This window comes from Papio anubis, chromosome 17, assembly GCF_008728515.1.
Source record: "Papio anubis isolate 15944 chromosome 17, Panubis1.0, whole genome shotgun sequence".
Classification (NCBI taxonomy): Eukaryota; Metazoa; Chordata; class Mammalia; order Primates; family Cercopithecidae; genus Papio; species Papio anubis.
In genome coordinates this window covers 44,512,186-44,532,290 of record NC_044992.1, presented here as the reverse complement: position 1 = coordinate 44,532,290, position 20,105 = coordinate 44,512,186, and the positions used below count along the sequence as shown (strand labels likewise).

The window sequence follows — 20,105 nt, the reverse complement described above, 5'->3', positions numbered from 1 at the left end:
ATAAAATAAAATAGTACCTTATAGAAAATACGTGGACAAAAGAAGAATATTAAAACTTTACAATTCTTGGTTGGGCACAGTGCCTCACACCTGTAATCTCAGCACTTTGGGAGGCTGAGGCGGGCAGATGGCTTGAGCCTAGGAGTTTGAGACCAGCCTGGGCAACATGACGAAACCCTGTCTGTACCAAAAATACAAAAAATTAGCTGGGCGTGGTGGCATGTGACTGTAGTCCCAGCTACTCAGGAGGCTGCAGCTGCAATAGGAGAATCATCTGAACCCTGGAAGTCGAGGCTGCTATGAACCATGATCATGCCACTGCACTCCAGGCTAAGCAACAGAGCAAGACCTTGTCTTAAAAAAAAGAAGAAGAACCCAAAAGTGTCCCCCAAGACCACTTTACAATTCTTTCCTAAGGTTATATTTTAAAAATAGAATTTTAGTAAAATTTAAAATCACAATTTGAATTTTACTAAAAATTATGACTCACTGATAACTTTTAATGCATATTGCCTATCTGGGAGGGCACAGAGGCCTTATAAGTGAGTGAGAAAGGTGTAGACCTAACAGCACAGATAGGGAGCGCTCTCTTGAAAATGACAGATCTGTTACAGCTCAGAAGGATAAGAGAGGAGTTTAGGAGCGTTTGCTAAAGCTTGCTGGTTGGAACTGTTGCTTTCTGCCTGAAGCATCCTATCCAGTCTCTTACCCTCACTCATGCTGCCATTAAAATATCTCCTGCCTTTTCTCGCATACGCATTGCTCAATTTCTTTCCCTAATATTTACATCTCGTTTCATTTACTGCAATTTCATAATGTTTTATATTAAAATGATTCCAAACTGTTATAATCTATGAGATCTATGTTATAATCTGTGAGATTATAACAGTTTGCAGTCATTTTAATATAAAACATTATGAAATTGCAGTAAATGAAAAAAATAAATATTTTTTTGCTGCCATAGACAGGATTTTTTTTTTTTTTTTGAGATGGAGTTTTGTTCTGTCGCCCAGGCTGGAGTGCAGTGGCACCATCTCAGTTCACTGCAACCTCCACCTCCTGGGTTCAAGCAATTCTCCTGTCTCAGCCTCCCCGAATAGCTGGGATTTCAGGCGCGTGCCACCGTGCCCAGCTAATTTTTGTATTTTTAGTAGAGATGGGGTTTCACCACATTGGCTAGGCTGGTCTCAAACTCCTGACCTGGTGATCTGCCCGTCTCGGCCTCCCAAAGTGCTGGGATTACAGGCATCAGCCACCACGCCTGGCCCATAGATAGTTTTTTTAAGCTGCCGCTTTCATCAATTGAAAGGTCAGAAATTAGTCTAAATATGTGATCTTCTCCTTTTTCTAAAAAAACAGTGTTTTGGCATTATTTAAAGTAATAATTCTTTATTTTTATAATAATCTCTGTTATATAACTCCATTTCTCAGGAATTATAGCTCCATTTCTGGTATTTCCACACCTGCAGATATATAGAGGATTAAAAAGTGGATTAAGAAATGTCACCATAAAGCAAGCAAAGTCCTGAGGGAGACAGTCAGGGAGACAAGTAACTTAGTAAAAATGGAAGGTGCCAAATGATAATAAAACCAAAATGGGAAATCATGAAAATAAAATAACTATGCATTAAAAATATATTTGGACCAGCTCCTCTGAGCTCGTGTTTTGTAATATTAACTATTTAAACCTGCTTAAAATGAGAGCTTTGAGTTCTCAAAATCCTTTAATTCAGTTAAACATCCGCTACCCTGAAAGGACTCCACAGCATCCCATAAAACATTATTTATCTGTGTGCGTTAACTGCACGATACTGTAATTTCCAGAATAAATGCTGGGTGTAAATTGTTGTTTATGTTGGATCCTGACTGTCTTTACGAGAAACAAAGTGAAAACGGAATCTTCAGAGCTTTATTTCTTCCGTTAAAGTCTATTCTGCAGCAGGAAACATGCCTAGTGGAGTTTCTTAATGAACACTTATAAAGACTGTTGGTTAAAACCAAGTATATAGAATCACCTCCAAATGTACACCCTGTTTTATTCTACATTCTTTTCATTTAAATCAAGTTAAATTAAAGTGAAAGTAGCACCATTCACATTGTTATAGTTAAGGGTCTATCAGTATTTTTATGCAAAACCTTGTTGTCACACGTTTATAACTTGAAAGGGACAAGAAAATATTTTTTAAAAAGAACGTTAATACAGAGAAACTTGGCCTGGAAATGAATTGCTGTATTCATTTATCTTTAATGACTTTTTAAGGTCCATCTTGGGGCAAAAGATATAGATATCCTAGTGATTTAAAACATTTGGTTGGGATTTTCTTTGTTTTCCACCATAATAACTTTCAAAGGCATTTCAGCTACAAAATTGATTAAAACATGAAATTCTCTATGTGGGTGAATTTTCTAAAGGACATTAAAGATTAGAAATTTCATGTATCACCTCCTGACCTGCTGCCACACACTCAAAACACACAACAAAAATAATTACCTTTTCTTACAAATGAAAAATCAGGCATGGAGAAGTTACAAAAGTTTCAAAGTCAAATACGCATAGAACTATGTAAAATTTCAAAATTATCTTTTAAATTCTTTCTCTGGACACTTGGTAATTATTTCTTCCCAAACACCATTACTAAATTCTAAACAAGAATAGGTAGTCTTTTGATGCACGTATTAAGTATTCATTTAACACTTATTCTGGAAAAAAATAACTGCACAGATTTTAAGGCTAAGAATTTACTGTGCCTGTGCAGCAGCTGCTCTCACCTGATAAAATTGTGATGATTCTTTCTGAGCGATTATGACTTATCAGGTCAGTGACCAACAAACTATAAAATAGATTCTAACAGCCCCCAAAGGGTTGGTATAGACTCTTGAGTAAATAATATATGTAAGCGAGAATGGGGGGTGGGTGGAGAGAAAGAGAGAGAGAGAAAGAGAGAAACACAAGGAGAGAGAGAGAAAAAAATAGAGAAGGGCACACATATGAGTGTTATAGGACAGGAAGACAGAGTCCTTGATTTTAATCCCAGTTTTCTCACTCAGTAGCACTTCTTGAGACCACAAGTCAGATAAAGAGATAGTACTGTTTTTAGAAAGAGAGAGGTCCCATAGCAGCTCTATAGAATTTTCTGGTATATGTTATTTTGCGCTGGATTTCATGTAAGCCATGAACTTGTTACTTTGCCTATACTTTACACACATATCTGAGAAGGCAACCAGTGACTTCTGGGAAAATCTACCAATCCTTAAAATGAATTCTAGAGAAGGAATATGAGATAGTACATTCCATTTTAGTGTCTTGTTCTACTTAGGACCTTAATAAATATAATTGCTATTCACATAAGTTTACGTTGGATTTAAAGGGATTCAAGGAAACCTTAATAAAGGAATTCAGACAGTGTGATAAAAATGGCCAAAGCTGTAAGCCAGTGTGTGTGTGTGTGTGCGCACATGTGTGTACAGATCCAGCTGCTTACAACCACAACCAATATGAGGGAGGAACTTTGATCTATATACTGTACTTAAGTCAAGTTTTCCTAATTGCATCAGCTTCCCTGGAGGTTTCTGCTGCTTTATTGCTGGAGTAGATGCTATAGAACTTCTCTCGGGTTTAATGGCGTAGTAAGAGTTGTATTTGCTTTTCAGATTTTGAAAACTGGATACAAACGGTTGTCTAGGTTTTAAGACTACAGATTGAGTGACATCATTCATCCCAGTAAGAACATGTCACTGTGGTCCTCTGGTCACTCTTCACTTAAAGAACTGCAACATGAAGTAAGCATGATAGGTTTCAGGTTGTGAGTCATCCTAGCTCTTACTAAAGGGGGGCTCTCAATCTTTCTCTGGAGATTTGCAAGGTGGGAGTATAAAGAGAGGCTTAAGGATGAGGCAAGGATGAAATGGTTTCTACAAGTCCCCTCTAAGAGTCCAGGGGGACACTTAGAAGTCTATCCCTTAAAACTTTGGATTCTTTTTTTCTGAGTCAGAACTTGGGTCTTCAAATTGTGGCAAAGCCTAGAATGAAGAAGCAAGGGGAAGGAGGGAGAAGGAAAGATAAATGTAAGAACAGAGATGGTTTTCCAGAGATGAGCATGGGATATTTGCCAAACAATCCACACTACTCTTGACTCAAGACAGTTCTAGCAGTTTTATGAGCAATGGCTTAATTTCTCTCTAAAATTACACAAGTGGCATTTCTTGGTGTGATTTTATAGAGATATTACGGTTGTTGTTTTTCCCAAGGGAATCCAAATTAGGTATGGGTTAGGATGGCTACAGGATACTTCTCTTAGGCATAGGTGCCGGACTCATCTCTCCCCACTGAACCTGAACCCTGATGTGTTCTATAATGAGACCTCTTCTTCTATACGACTGTGGAAGAGACCAGAGCCAATGCCACCTCATACCTTCCTTATCTCTCTCTGAGAGATCAAGAGATGCTCTGGCTGCCACCAAGGGGAGGCAAAGGACCAGAGTTCAGATAAACTTTTGATAAAGTGCCATAGCAAACCCCTCATCAGAAGGCAGGAAAGGTCACACAGTAAAAAAATAATAATAAGAAGAAAATATAACTGCTTTCTTATGAGGAAAATATTATGAGTTCTTCCCCTTTTTCAGCTTTTATGGAAGGAGATTCTGCCAGTTCCTTCAGAAAAAAATAAGAAAAAGTAGTTTTAAAATGAGATTATGCACCTTCAGGGTGCCATTAGGAAGTTTTACTGTACTGAGATGACATGAAAGCTCTGGAATTAATATCCCTGAGATGCTTCAAACCTGCAATAGCAATTATTGTACTACGTGTCCCTGGATAAATAATAGGGCCATTCAACTAATTAGCTTCAATGATTTCAGCTCCCTGTAAATTCTCTCTCACTTGGCTATAAAAATAACACTAGGAAAACTTTTGGTAAGAGAAACTTCCTTCAAGAGATGTTTTCTTTTCCTTTTTTCCCCCTTCAGTTCATAATGTGCAATGTGTAAAGTAACTTTCATTTCTAATCACAAAGCTAGAATGGAATATACAAAATTTGCACATTATTAATTGCCATTTACTGCTACCGAACATATTGATTTAAATCTCTAAATCTTGCCTTCCACTTATGACATGAACATTTTGAGAAATTTAAACTAGTTTCTTGATACACAGTATAAGCAATCATGTCTGCATGGGCAATAAAGTATAAATCCCAAGTGCACATATACATAGAGGTATTGTTACAGAGAAATGAAAGAATTACTTGAGTCCACACTACAATATATTATAGCCATGTTATTTTAGAGAATTTTGACAACACATTAGCTTTTTAATGGTGTTCATGGAACATTAATTCATTCTGTCATATTTACTGAATGCCTACTAGATGCAAGATGTAAAGTTGCTTCTGTATGTTGTCTTGGAAGAAAAGTAGATCTATTTAACTTAAACATGGTATTATTCCTGCTTAAAGTGACAAGGATTCTCCTATACTTTTGTCACCTAGAAATACCATAAAATTCTGCAAATTCAAAGCAATAAGGATGTAAACTTCAATAATACAAGCAAATACAATTCTAACATCATCAGCAATGGTCTGAAAATCTATGATATGATCCCAAGAGCACTTGAATGTTCTTATAGCTTGGGGTTTTGTTTTGTTTTTCTTTTTTCCTTTGTGTAAGCTGTTGAGATTTCTTCTTTCCCTTTCATGGAAACTTCTCTACACATTGAAATGAATCAGAAGCTCCTCCCCTGGATGGGCTAGTACTCCTCCTTCAAATGCTGAACGTCATCACAGGAGAGACAGAGGGACCTAGTGAGAGGCAGATGGTGATAAGCTCACCCTTGGTGAAGAAAGGAAGAGGAAAAGAGTCTGAAACCTCTTATTGGGCTTATCTTGTTTTTAATTAACAGAATATAATTAAAATTAAAGCCAGACAAAATGACTGGATCTTAAATCAGAATTATGTCTAAGAGTGGAGACTGCAGTCATCTGTTTGCACTCATTAGAGGTGACCTCCACTACTTTCTGGGTCTCCCATTTTGCACTGCTACTTATAGACAAGTTCTTTTTTTATTTCTTAGCCACATAAAAAAGGATTTTTTTCGTTTCTGTACCAATACTAACTAAATATATATATCTGTGTATATACATACACACACACACACATATATATAGTTATACTGCACATTAGGATAAAGAATACAGTATAACAGGATACAATATAATAGATTTTTAAAAATCATGACCTTCCTCTGTAATTATTACATTCAAAATGATTCTCCTAAAATTGTTAATCGTGTAGTCTGGCAGAGAAACTAACTTTCCAGTAAAAAAATTGAATGTTAAAATTTTCCCTAACTTAAACAAAATGTGGCTAGAGATTATAGTTTTTGTTTTACAATCATCCCACAATATTCAAACCTTCTAGTCTCACCACCTCAAAATCTACACCTAAGAGCTACCTAGGAGGTTTGTAATATCAACCCCCATAATTTTTCCTTCCAAGAGATCTGCAGCCTCAGCTTATGAAAAATGCAGTCTGTTCACCCTAGGAGAATATAAGTCATAATGTTTGTTTTGGAAATCTATTTTACCCAATATTTCTCAATGAAATAAATTGTATAAATGAAATAAAACTGACACTGCAATATTTACTAAATCACTACCGTCTGCTCTCTGCTTAACACTCTGGCTATCATTGGTTTCTCCTTCTTGTTCAGTTTAGCAGCCAAAAGAGTAAAGGAAAAAGGTTTCTGCAAAGATGCATTTTTAAATCAATATAAACAAGGTTATAAAATAGCCACACTTAGCATGGTTTCCTCCTTCCTTGTCATCCCCATGCATTTGTCACTTTCTCACTGGCTTCTCTTTTTAATAATGTGCATTCTTCAGTTTACCAAAATGTATGTGTGTGTGAGGAGTTCACACATAGAACTAGGGCAAAAAGGTCCAGAGTGTAGTATAACAGAGAAAAATTCAAGTAAATCAATCCCATGTAAAATTTATTAATGGTCTGATATTACATACAGACTAAATGATGAAAAAAATTGTTAATTATAATTGACATTCTTATTTGAAAATAACTATTAATAAAAATGAAATATTTAAAGGTGAAAGTGGTTAGCCAAAAGATACTTTTTAATATCAAGTCTACAAATAAAAGGAAACAAAAATATTTTCAGGGCCCTGAGGAGCAAATGTTCCTTTTAGTCTGTGGCATCACAGAGTCACACTCTTGTATTGACAATGAAGGAGACTAGACTCCACCAGCCTCCTAGTCCTAGTTTTCAGGATAGCTGTAAGGCAGTGTACAAAGCTTCATGCAGAGAAATTCTCCTGTATTCTATGGAGAATTTGATTCATGAAGGATCAGGCTGATCTGCTTATCAGTGCTGAGAAAGTCTTGCAAAGGACATGGCCTATGAAAGGAGAGAAGGAAGGTAAAAATAGGACAGGAGGCTCTGAGGGATCCTTTGGCAATTGAAGGTAAGGAAGGAAGAAGCTAAGTTATAAATAAAAAATATTTCTAGAAATGGTATGTGGATGATGCATTATTAATGATTGTGAAATACATCTCAATATGGAGGGGAGAGTGACCACATCTTAAGATGGAATAGAGCCAATATCACAAGTCACTTGGTCCAAACACTGCTGATGCTCTTGTGATTTTAGAAGGATGCAAAATACCCCCGAAAGTCAAAGAGGTTTTAAGTTTTCATAAGTCTACTTGATTAAGCACAAGGATGATACTAAAGAACTAATATGCAATAAAGAGATGAAAAAACACACAATGTTATTTTGATAATCTCAAATGTTTAAGTCTCACAACTGTATGACAGCCTAGCTTACTGTCATTTAAAAATATTTTTATTGTATTTTAAAACATTGATCTTAACTTTTAAAAACAAGTCTCATTACCTACTGAGTCTAGAAAGTACTGACTGTAGCTCGAGGTTATGAAACTGAAGGATTCCTGACTTACTGTTCTCCATTTTAACCGCTAGATGTACTTTCTGTTAACACATTCTGGGGCTAAAAAATATTTGCCTTTTTCATATTTACCTGGATTCCCAAATATGTTATCAAAACAGTAGTTAGCCACTTTACTACAAATACAAATCTTACATGTGGAGCTATGTATGAAGGTATTGTAATTATAGCAGTAACGCAAATATGGTAAAGAGAACCAAGACAAGTGACAGATGGTCACAGACTTAAGACTTATAACTTAAAAATGCAGCTTCACTTTGAAGGATGTATTGTGGCACATCCATGGACATTCAGAAAATTTGTTGGAAACTTACAAAGAAGGAAGACGGTTAGTAGGTTAATGTACTCTTTTCTTTTTCTTTCTTTTTTTGTTATCTAGATGGGAGATTTAGTCCTGGTGCCTGAATTTGAGGGTCTCTCACACTGCTCATCTCAACAATCAATTTTTACTGCTGTAGAAGATAATAGTGGTAATAACACTATAGAAAAAACTACCATGACCTATAACTATAAGTTATTACAGTCTTAAAAAAAATAACTGTAGTGTATGGAGCTTCTTCATTTCCTGAAGTAGAAGAGAAGCTGATAGTTGGAGCCTCTGAAGCTGTTCATATATCTCCTGAATGCATGCAAGAGGTTGATTTGCTCACAAAGGAAGAGCAGCTTTGAGAATGGGCCACATGGATGAGAAAAGCAACCCAACATTTGAAATCTGCTGAGGACAGTCACCTTCTGGCTCACCTGTCTTCTTGTACTGAGTTCCAGCAAAAAGCTCACATCATGACACACTAGTGCTTTATCAACCTACAACAAAAAAAGTCAGAATTCTAGGCTAGTTAAAGTGATGCTCTTATGTAGCAAATTGTCAGTATTTCCAACAGGACAGTACTCTGATGGTGCTTTTGATACTGAAATTTCAAAGATCTCTGTTCACCTGAATGACAACCAAAAATTAAGTCTCCCACAAAGCTCAAAATGTTCTTCTATTGCATTTAACAGAGAAGATGCAAAATATAAAACTTTATTTCATCCTGGTGTGCAGATTTCCATATGCTTAACAAGAACTCACCTGGTTTCCATATTATGTGAAAAGATTGTCCTTATAAGACAAATTATATTCTAGTCACTTTCAAATGAAGTGGATTCACCAAGCACACAGTTTATCTCAGGATCTGGAAGCCTTCCTTAAAGCATGACTGTGCAACAAAAGAGTTTTAATGCCACTCCACTCTGTAATGCACTGCATACTAACAAGATTTATATACATTACTGGTGCCGTTAAGGAAACTTAAATGACTTGCAGTTTCTCTAGATGAGATTTTTAAAAATCTTAAAAAGGGTGTGTAGCATACAAATGAAATCAGATTACATTAGAAGTTGTTTAAAAGTACAAACATAATACTGCTTGTGTACCAGCTATGGAACACACAGCAAAGATTTGTTTCACTTCAGACAAGCATTCTACAGTCACTGAACATAAACAACCATAAAGTTACAGCTGCTTTTAAAATGTCACTTAGGGACAAACTGTATAGACGGGAAATTAGATAGTGCTGAATGGTTCTGGAGAAGGATAAGGCCTGTACTCTGAACTCCTAGCTCTGCATTCATGAGAAAGAATAAAATATTTCTCATCATTCATCATGTTTTCATATGTAGGTACCTATACCTACAATGTGATCCAAATAATTTATTAGATTCAGAATGATTAATACTTTCCAAACTATACTTAAAATTGAGTCTAGTTATATTGTATGAAAACTGAGAAAAATGAGGTAGATGATGTTTGGGTAACAATTAAAATTTTAGGCAGATGCTTGAATGCCCATAATTTTTTAAAATCAGGGACTCTACAGTACATGCTGCAAAAATGACTCAAGCTAGGATTTCCAGTTAAATATGCTAAGACAGGGCAATATACTTTTAGTAGGCCGAATAAAACATAGAATAACCTATATTTTAAAAGTACATAACGATGTCAAGTCTTTAAGCTTTCAAGCAGAGAATTTGCAATAAAATAAAATCATTAGGCAAAGAGTGGTCACTGTTATGATGAGAAGAAAAAAAACTCAAAATTCTCATATCTATTATTATATTAGAATAGTTCACTTTCTTCTCTACATAATAACATTGCTTATTAAAGAGCCATTTATGCATACCTTATTATTATTTATGAAGTTACAAATACACACAGTGTCTGATAACTCATCTCTCTGTATTAAATAGGAACATACATTGTTTTATAAAATGTCTGCCTTTTACATAATGTGCTAGGTAACAGCTTTCCATAGCATAATCATGAATGCATTATATAATGTGCTTTATAAGAAGTTATCAAGGATTATGACTATAGCAATGTAATTCTAATATAAATATGAATAAAGCATTTAGGAATGATATTTTCACTTAGACTGTTACCTATATAATTTGCAGCAATACAATTATCATAGGAGAAGACATACCACATTTACAGAAAAAGCTGTTTCTACGAATGTTAGTAAAAATTCTATAACGTAGGTGTTTTTCTAGCAATTTCATAAAACCCATGGCTTTATAAACATAAGAAGAATCCACAATGCCACCTACAGTATTCTTGACAGCAATCTTGCCTTGGCAGGAAAAAAGATTAGCTTTATTTGCAAAGCCAGGTGCGTGTAAATTTCCAAACTGCAAGTAGGTGGCAGTGGAGACATTTCTGGATGGCTCTTCTCAGTTGGAAATGTAAAAGAAGGAAGAAGCCTCCTTAAAAACAAGTTAGAAACATACTAAAATAAATAATTTCCTGAAATGTAACCTTCCAGATCACCATTAAGAGCTAATAAATTATTTGTCTTTAGGGACCAAAATCCCACCAATCTCTTAATGAAGACATCCATGGCACGAAAAGTGAGCAGCACAGATGACAAAATTAGAAAAAAATGAAAAGAGAGAAGGGTTGGACAATTGTTTCCCACAAATCTAAAAGAAGTAATTAGGAATTTGATGTGGACAAGAAACTCCGAGGCTAGCAGCATGAAATACATAAATTTAAAACTAGTAACTTAGCATTTTAAGAAGCCATTAAGAAATCTCCTGTTTGGGCCGGGCGCGGTGGCTCAAGCCTGTAATCCCAGCACTTTGGGAGGCCGAGACGGGCGGATCACGAGGTCAGCAGATCGAGACCATCCTGGCTAACACGGTGAAACCCCGTCTCTATTAAGAAATACAAAAAACTAGCCGGGCGAGGTGGCGGGCGCCTGTAGTCCCAGCTACTCGGGAGGCTGAGGCAGGAGAATGGCGTGAACCCGGGAGGCGGAGCTTGCAGTGAGCTGAGATCCGGCCACTGCACTCCAGCCTGGGCGACAGAGCGAGACTCCGTCTCAAAAAAAAAAAAAAAAAAAGAAATCTCCTGTTTGAATATGAATTTAAGAGTAAGGCAGATGAGTTCATTAGGATCTGGTCTTTAATGAAGAATATCAATTGAGTCCATCAAAAAATTGTGTACAAGAGGCTATTAAACAATGTAGACATATTTAAAGCATGCTCAACTCTAAACAAACACTAGAAACATTAGGATAAAACCACCTAAATTGTCTTTCAAGGTTAATGAGTTGGCAGTTAGATTCATTCCATTCTCAAGTTTACCTGCAAAGATAAGCAGGGTCATTAAGTTGTATTATCAGTTCAATCTAATTGATTTGACTTGTGGACATCATATTAGAAACTGGAAAATGCCCAAGAATAAACACTGGAGGAGTGTGTGTATCAATATAGATGGGAAGAAACAGGTAAATGTATTGTAAGAGGGAAAAAAGGGAAGTTAGTGATGTTACTTATATCAGAATCACCATGTGAAAAGAAATGAAGGTAAACGTCCAGATCAAAGCTTTTTCACACCATGGCTATCTCGAATCAGCTTTTCTCCTTTCCTTAATTAGTTAACCACACACACACACAGTTTAACAACAAAGGCAACCAAGTAGTCAAGGGATGCAAGAAACCTGGTGAAAACAAATGCCACATTCTTAGTACTACTGTTCCCCTGCCTGGAACATTCTTCTATTCATCTTTTAAGATTCACCTCAAAAATCCAGATACTCTAAAATGCTGTTCAGAATCCCTGATGTGAAATTAATCACTCCCTCTCCTGCGGTATTTTTTAAAAACTTCTATTATAGCAATTATCACATTTTAGAATTAGAATTATTATAGCTGTGTTTGGGTCTGAATGACCCCCAAGTCTGCAAGTCCTAGGAGGGCAGGGGTCAGTCCTTAACAATTTTTGGAAAATTTCTGGTGCCATGCTCTCCAAGGAGAGGATGCCTCATGTGTGTTTATCTGAATTAGTTGAAAGGATGACTTAAAACCATCTCTTAAAATACGCCATGTTTCAATGTTGTGGACAGTAAAGAATCTATGCTTTGGTGAACAACAGAAGAGTGACATGCCTGTGGCTCACTCTGAATAGAGCCTTATAAAGCCTTAAAAAGAAATGTGGTACCAACATTTACCTTCTCCCTATATACCCAGTAATCCTTGGAAGCTACAGGGTTAGTTTGGTTGCTAGGAGTAACGCTTGAGAATTATTAGTGAACTGGCATCCTGGAAGCAGTAGGGGGCGTTTTACGCTGAGGATGCTATTGGAGGATGTGCTCACAGACTGTGTGATGGGCGGTCACCTAGTCATTGTCCTGGTGACCTATTAAATGTAAGCAGCAGGAGGCATAAGTCAGGCCTGGTAGCAGTGATCAGAGTCATGGGGGAACAAACTGTAAAAATTCCAAAAGCAAGGGCCATACTGAACCCAGAATTCTCAAATTAAGGAAGAAATTTCTTAGGCTAATTAATAGAGTTTGTTACTTAGGTTTCCCTCATCAAAAGGGATATGGTGTCATTTTTTTCTACCCTTTCTGTTCCTTGCCCCTTTATGGCATTACAGGCTCCTTTTGTTTTATGGTAGGGGAAAAAAACCATACACACAATGAAAGAATATTGAAAGAGTACTGTAAAAGCTCCCCTGAGAGAGAAAAATCTCTGAAAGTCATTCTTCCTCTTGGAAAGGCGTTGGATCAATTTCATTCTTCTCCAGATAACACATAAAACTCAGCAGCAGGCTATGTAAGTACAACAAAGTTTCAGTGAAGGTTTCTTTCTTGCTGCCAAGGGTCTGCAACTTCGAATTGCCTGAAATACTGGACATATTGAGACGTGAATGCTGCAAACATCTAAAAATATTAGTAGTGTGGCTGCCTACAAAGAAGATGGTGGGCCTACCTGAGGCTGCAGAGCCTCTTACATTGGAGGGTCGGAGAGAATCATCCACCTGCAGGAGGCCCCCAGTCACGAGGTTAGAAGACCATATTTAAGAATAAGGAATCACTGTCCAAGTTCTAACTCAAACCAGTACATTTTAAGAGTCTCACTAGACAGCAAAGAGATAATAAAAATGACTCACCAAAAGGCGTATATTAAAATTGAACTGGGATGCATTTTTAAGAAAGCCAGAAAACTCTAAGAGCATAGCTTCAGAATAAGAACAACACACGTTTTTTTGGGGGGGAAGTTTAATAAACTGCAGTTTTGGATTACCTTAATCCATATCCTTAATCCACAAAATTCTGTCATTCACTGCTTTGGACAATGTGACATTATATTTTATTGTAAAGTATTATAGTATATTTCTGTTTGATGAGTAAAAACTTGAACAATTAAAAGAAACAATGTGTACTGTAATCTCATTGCATGAAGATTTGATTTTCCTATTCTGTTGTACATTTTAAATTTCTTATCCTGTTAAAAAGCCCATAAAACAGATTTTGTGAACATACGTTTTAGGAGACTACGCCAAAGTAAGGAGTGGTAAATCCCTCAATCACAGACATAATCTTTAGAAGTCAACATTTAATTATTCAGCCTGTGGATTTTCCATGCTTTCCTGTACCTCCTCCTTGGTATTTCATTGCACACACACACACTTCTTTTAGAAAGCAGGCAAACAGAAGAAGTAGAAGAGATGAAATTCAGACTTGAAGATGTGGATATCTGTAACATTACTTTGAAATGTCAGCAACGAAAAAGAAGCTAAAAGATAATAAATAAAAAATTGTTATAATTTACGAATAGCTTTCATTTGAAAACAATATTTCATATGCAATTTTTTTCAAAGTCTGTTTAAAAGTTTTTGCAAATTAGTTGTGGTTAGGATGTTTCAAACTAACACAGTAAATAGATTTTCACCTCAAAATTTTACCTACTTAAAAACATTTAAATTTTACTTAATACTGACTTTTAGGTTAATTCTTCAGTAAACAAAGTGAGAGCTTGTCATTAACTACCAGCAGGTGGTGGTATTCACAAATAGGGTACAAGAAATACTGAAAGGGCTATGAATATAACCAATATGTGGTTCAGATTTATGGATTATGGATTTTAAAACATTTTTAATGGAGTTGTCAGCACACTGAAACTACTTCCATTCCCATCTGTTCCATGTAAATGTGGAAACTTGGAAGTCACCTTAGAATATGTGCCTGTAGAAAGTTTTGCATTAAGAACATTGGGTCTCTTTATAAAAGCAGACAAATATTTTCTATTTTTAAATATTTAAATTTTCTGTATAACAATAAGCTTCAAACATGCACAAGTATCCAGACTCTTCCAATATTTTGGGGCCTCTAGGTTTAGAATCTGATCTATCTTCTATTCAGGGCAGACATGTATCAAGAGGGAGCACTGACTGTATACTTTAGCCAAGCTAACCTGAGCAAATGCTGAATGGTAGGCACTGTGCACACAGTTGCTAGGGAGAAAATATGTCCGTTCTTGTCTCCAAAAATAAAACTCCCAGGTTTCAGAGGATACAGAAGCAACAAGAGGCAGTGAACTCCAGTCATCGAGTCAACAGCTTCAGGGGCTTTAGGAACAGGCTGAAATTATTTGGTTTTGACCGCCAGATGACCTCTATTGCTGCCCAGTCTGATGGACAGTCGGACCATTAGTTCTTTTAACACACATTCTTTTCCTGAAACACAGACACCACTCTGCGTTTGCACAGAGCAAGAAAGGAGAGCAAACGAGAGTGTCTGAAAGGGAGAGACAGAGACGCACACTTGAAGAGAAACTTCTAAATCAGCCGCAACCCTTCTACTGGTCTAGGGCCTAGGGCTAGAGGAATTCAATCCAAGCAAAGAGACATCAGATCATTTTTATAAAAATCTAACTTAAAAATCTGACTTTAGACTACAATTAGGCAAGATTGTATCTAATAAATGTCCAAAACAAAAACGTGGAAATGCTTAAAATTGATTTTTTTGGTATTTTCTAAAGCATTTGATATCTAGCTTAAAAATCAGCAACATTACTTAATATACACACATACATACACACACACACACACACAGATCAGAAATAAAGAGGTCTTACTATGTTCCACCTAATATTAGTTCAGGCTTACTGCAAAATTGTTTTCCACTGTATACTACCCAGTTCTTTGAAATCCATTTAATGAATTTAATTCCCAGGCCACATAATTGTAGTATATGAGATTCAATGTACATTTTATTTGTTTATTTGGTACGCATGTGTTTTGATGTGTGAATGAAAAGTAACTTTGGTCTTCTTATTCTTATAAAACAAATCAGGAGCTAAGCTTTGCTTTCAGACAACCTATTAATCCAAGGCAAAACTGAAAAGCACGAAGATTGTACTCCAAAGAGACCCATAAAGATACTGAACTTTGCCAGGAAAAGGGGAGGGAAAAGGGAGTAGAAAAGGAAGTTTAGGTAGAGGATAAAATTTTCTATAGATGATGAATCATTCTATCTTTAAATAAAGCAATATTTAAACTTACATTTAATCAAATCAACAACAACACACACACACACACACACACACACACACACGCCCTCTATCTCTATTTTCTTGTGGCTGTGGCTGACAGAACTGTGCTTGTCCCCAGCCTCTTCTGATTTTCCTCTTGGGATAAGTGATGAGCTATGCGGCAGTCAACGAGGAAACATCTGTTTGACTTTCCGAAGCTGGCATGGGGAGCTGAAGTCTGAATCACAAATGCCACTTTCACAAACAGGTCTCCCACAGGAACCTTGCTAAAAACATGACTCTACTGGGGTGAGCCACAGCTCTGGTGAGTGATGGGGAAGGCTGCTCTCCTTTCCAGCTATTTGAAACAATACACACTTTTTATAGGATTTGTCTGTGGTGGGATTTAATGAATTCCAATCTGTTAACAGACATACCTGAATCCAGTTTTAATTTGGAAAGTTAGCTCATACTAAAGCTCCAAAGACTCTAAATCTGGGAATTTTTAATTAGTAAGAAAGCTACGGCTGGGCGCGGTGGCTCACTCCTGTAATCCCAGCACTTTGGGAGGCTGAGGGAGGCGGATCACGAGGTCAGGAGCTCAAGGCCAGCCTGGCCAACATGGTGAAACCCCGTTTCTACTAAAAATACAAAAAAATTAACCAGGCGTGGTAGCAGGTGCCTGTAATCCCAGCTACTTGGGAGGCTGAGGCAGGAGAATTGCTTGAACCTGGGAGGCGGAGGTTGCAGTGAGCCAAGACCGTGCCACTGCACTCCAGCCTGGGCCTGTCTCAAAAAAAAAAAAAAGAAAGCAAGCAAGCTCTGACACTGTGGTGTGTGGTTACTGTGTATTCAGAAGACACACAAAACCTCAAATTAGTTTTTAAGCATATTGACATGGTACTTAAAAATCAGCACATAGTTTTCACATTTTATTTTATTCTAGTATTGTCATCAACAACGTGAATAACTCAGAACACCACTCTGGCTAGAGGTGTGTCTAACACACCTGAACTGTAACCTTTCACTTTTTACCCCCATGAAACTAGGGAGAAAACATCTTTGGGAGCTGCATCTGCCCAAAGCCAAACTCCTGTGGTAGGTGGAACAGGGAGCTGGCCATGCTCCAAATGCCTCCCCTGTTAGAATCTTCACATCTGCATGTCTTTTTAGGTTGTTCAAGTTTTCAGTTAAACTCATTTTTTAAAACCTCTTTTCTTTAGCTTAGTGATTTTTCTCTTTATGAAAAATGACTACTTGCTGTTTGATTCCTCTCTTGGGATATTTACTCATTCTCTCCTGAACAGGGCTCTCATTTCCTTGTCAGCACTTGGTTTGGCTGACATCATTGTATGATTATTAACCTGTGAGTGAGCTGGAAATATTTTAGAGACAATCTAAACACACACCCACACCTACCCACACCCACGCATACACCAGCCTAGTCTATTCAACTGAAGTATTTGGCAAAAATAATAGATTTTATAAGCTATATCAAATAGGTCTTCATGTAAATTGTTACGCTGCTGCAAACATCATGCTGCATATTTCTACTTCAAAGGCAGAGAGCATTTGTGTCAGAAAGGAGTTCCTTTATTATTTAAAGATAGTTTCCACCTATCAGAACAGATGGATAGTTGTTGCCTGTAAAATACGAATTATACTATACCTAGCAATAAATACACTATTGAAACTGTTAGTTCAAGAAATCAAGTCTGTGGCTGGAAAGCAACTTAATTTAGAAATTCTGTTTTCCTTTTCTTTTTCTCTTTCTTGAAGTTTAAAAATGATATTTCTATTTTACAATTACTAGAGAGAATTCTTGGGTGAATAAAGTGGAAATGTCCAAATGTACACGAATTATCTTTCTTTCTGTGACTAGACTAACACTCAACACGAAATGCTTTCACTACTTCAAGGAAAGCCCTCATAGAACATAGCAGATGGCAGAATTAGCACATAGAATATCATTTTATCATGAAAAAAATGTGATGCCAAGTAAAGAATTATTTTCCTCAAATTTGTTTTCCACACCTTTCCCTATACTCAGGGCTCTGAATGTTCCTACAGCATTTAGGATTTTCTGATAAATTTCCAACTTCTGAATTATGAACACTAGTAATCCTTTTTTAGCTTTAAGTGAAATTAAGACACGAAGTAGATATATAAGTTATTAGGCCTTAGAGAAAAAAACCACAAAATTAGATACTTCTCAACATACATTATTTAACTTAAACAATACCTCAATTTTACTTCATTCTCACAATCAAAAAATAATGTTGAACAAAAGGAACAGTAGTTGGAGAATTCTTCCAAAATCAATTTTAATTAAACACACACACACACACACACTTTAATGTTGAATATGCCTGTTTAATCAATGATTTTGGCTCTAAGGTGATACAATCAGCATTTATACTTCAAATTACCACTTGGTACTAATAGATGCCCTATACCCAAGTCCTTAAGGTCAACACTCAAATTATTGCCCTACATTAATCATTAATAACTTAGAATATGATAATTTTCTAAACCCATATTTTTCTAAAGAGCAAAAACACTTGTTTAGTTTAATTTGCTACTATTAAAATGATTTGTGATTAATTTAATATCAATTAATTTAATACTAGATTGCTTACAAAATTATTTACTATATTTCTGTTCTTTTCACCATTTGCTCTTAAGTACTGAGCCATGGGAGATGTTTAGGAACTCCGTTAGGAAGGGTAATTACAGAACCAAAGGTGGGGAGGACCTGACAAAATAGGTATCAACAGATAAAGGGAGGGAAGGGAGAGATGGAAAGGCACACCATTTCTCACGTGATTATGCACAGGTTGTTTATAGGTACCTTTACATTATTACCTCATGTTTGTATTATTATGTCCATTTTACAGACGAGAAAAGCTAAAATCAGAGAACTTAAATGACTTCTCTGAGATCATACAGGTAGTTAATGTAACAATCCAGTGTAGGGTTTGGAATGCTTTCCAAATGAATCTCATCAAATCCTTGAAAGACAGACATTACTCTCTAGAGTTTCAAAAAAAAAAAAAAAAAAAAAAAACTTGAAGAGGCCTCAATACAATATAATAAGCCAATTATAAAAATGAGACGAAGATGCAAAGGATATCAGTCCTGGACAACCAAACAATCAGTAGCTAACCCTCCGAATACTGACCTGAAATAATAACATGACAAAAGACTACTTAAAACAAACACCCAAACCTGTATTACATTTTGTGCTTACTAGTCAAAAGTCCTAAATGACAGTTTTCTAAAACTTGAGTACAGACAATCCTGACTTACAAACTCCTGAGTCACCACCTATAATGTGTATTCATTGCTGTCACATCTGACACAGAGCCGCTGCGGAAAATACTTGGAAGACTGAAAAGGATATGTTGGTACGAAGCGGAGAGATTCAAGTTAATTTTTTTTGTTTGTTTTTATTGTTTTTTTTTTTGAGATAGAGTCTTACTCTGTTGCCCAGGCTGGAGTGCAGTGGCACGATCTCGGCTCACTGCAACCTCTGCCTCCCGGGTTAAAGTGATTCGCCTACCTCAGCCTCCAGAGTAGTTGGGATTACAGGCAGGCGCCACCATGCCCAACTAATTTTTATATTTTTAGTAGAGAGGGGGTCTTACCATGTTGGCCAGGCTGGTCTTGAACTCCTGATCTCAAATGATCTAACCACCTTGGCCTCCGAAAGTGCTGGAATTACAGGTGTGAGCCACTGCGCCCGGCCTCAAGTAAATTTTTTTTTTTTTTTTTTTTTTTTTGAGATGGAGTCTGGCCCTGGCTGGAGTGCAGTGGCGCGATCTCGGCTCACTGCAAGCTCCGCCTCCCGGGATCATGCCATTCTCCTGCCTCAGCCTCCTGAGTAGCTGGGACTACAGGCGCCCGCCACCGTGCCCGGCTAATTTTAGTAGAGACGGAGTTTCACCGTGTTAGCCAGGATGGTCTCGATCTCCTGACCTTGTGATCTGCCCGCCTCGGCCTCCCAAAGTGCTGGGATTACAGGCGTGAGCCACCGCGCCCGGCCTGGCCTCAAGTTAATTTTTAACCGTAATGCTCTACAAACCAAAACCACAGTAAGATTTTTAAGGTACTTGATAAAACAATTCTGAAATTTACATGAAAAATAAAGGGGTGAAAATAGCATTTTGAAATTTTGAAAGAGAGAAGTCATGACTGACACTAACAACATTTAAAACATTCTAGAGCTACAGTAAGTCTTAGTGCTGGTACAAAAATAGATAGAAGAGGATAAAGAGCTCATTTTAGATATAATATACTAATATATAATATATTAAAAATAATGCACCACAA

At 36.8% G+C, this 20,105-nt stretch overlaps 1 protein-coding gene across 19 annotated transcripts in view; it reads right to left on the bottom strand.

The window, feature by feature from the left end:
- SKAP1 (src kinase associated phosphoprotein 1) overlaps window positions 1-20,105 on the bottom strand; it is a 302,157-nt gene that overhangs the window by 118,181 nt on the left and 163,871 nt on the right. The gene's annotated exons all lie outside the window — the stretch shown is intronic.